Source organism: Hevea brasiliensis, chromosome 9 (assembly GCF_030052815.1).
Source record: "Hevea brasiliensis isolate MT/VB/25A 57/8 chromosome 9, ASM3005281v1, whole genome shotgun sequence".
NCBI classification, from domain to species: Eukaryota; Viridiplantae; Streptophyta; class Magnoliopsida; order Malpighiales; family Euphorbiaceae; genus Hevea; species Hevea brasiliensis.
The window spans coordinates 80,652,486-80,654,069 of NC_079501.1; positions in this window are offsets into that span (position 1 = coordinate 80,652,486).

A 1,584-nucleotide genomic window follows, 5' to 3' on the forward strand; every position below is an offset into this window, starting at 1 on the left:
TGAGACTCACCATTCCATCTTATTTACATCTCATATAAATAACTTGGGAATAAACATGATTACAATCTTTCTGGATAAGTCATGTCCTTATTGTGAAGTATCCTCTATTGTGAACCAATTTATGATACTTTGTGCTAGAAATACTCTCACTCATATTCTTAACAATATAAGAATAGAATTTCTAACAAAATATCAATGGACCTTTTCTATTACACATAAATATATTATATAAACGAAAAAGTAAAAATGCCTTTTATTAATAAAATAGGTACAAGATACATACTAAATGATATGCTCTAGGGCATACTACTAACAATCTCCCACTAGCACTAGAGCCATTCATTACAATATCTTAGACCCATCTTCTCAAGATGTCAGACTAGCTGAGTTTGTGACATAGGCTTAGTGAATGGATCAGCTGGATTTTCAGCTGATGCTATTTTCTACGTGGCTACATTGCATCGCCCAACTATTTCTCTAATAATGTGGTAGCGCCTTTCTATGTGTTTGGATTTCTGGTGAGACCGAGGTTCCTTAGCCTGTATGACTGCTTCATTGTTGTCATAGTGAAGTGGAACTACTGACTCAATGGAAGGAACAACTACAAGTTCTGTCACGAACTTCTTTATCCAAACAACTTCCTTTGTAGTATTTGATGCAGTAATATACTCAACCTCGATAGTGGAATCTGCAGTCATACTCTGTTTAGAACTCTTCCAACTGACTGCACCTCCATTACAAATGAACACATATCCAGAGGTAGACTTTCTATCATTTATATCTAATTAGAAATCATAATCAATATAACCATCCAATTGTAAGTCACCACCTCCATATATCAAGAATAAATCCTTAGTTCTTCTCAATTACTTAAGGATATTCTTGACAGCTATCCAGTGTTCCAAACCTGGATTGGATTGATACTTGCTAGTCAAACTAATAGCATAAGGGATATCCGGCCTAGTACACAACATTGCATACATCAAACTTCCAATAGCCGAAGCATATGGAATCCTAGCTATTTTATCTCTTTCCTCAGGTGTCTTTGGAGACATCTCTTTAGAAAGGTGGATACCATGTCTCACTAGTAACAATCCTCTCTTGGAATCAAGCATGTTAAACCTCTTTAATACCTTTTCCAAGTATAGACTTTAGGATAAATCAATTATTCTTTTCACTCTATCTCTATAGATGCGAATCTCAAGAATATAGGTTGCCTCCTCTAAGTCTTTCATGGAGAATGTATTTGACAACCATACCTTCATAGTTGTCAACATACCTGTGTCATTACCCATCAATAAAATATCATCCACATATAAGACAAGAAAAGTGATAACACTATCACTAACCTTTTTATATACACATGGCTCATCCTCATTTTTGATAAAACTAAATGACTTAATGGCTTCATCAAAATGGATGTTCCAACACCTTGAAGCTTATTTCAACCCATAAATGGATCGCTTTAGCTTGCATACTTTGGAGCCATCTTGGTATTCAAAACTCCTAGGTTGTTCCATGAAAATGTTTTCTCCAATGTATCCATTGAGAAAAGCTGTTTTGACATCCATCTGCCAAATCTCA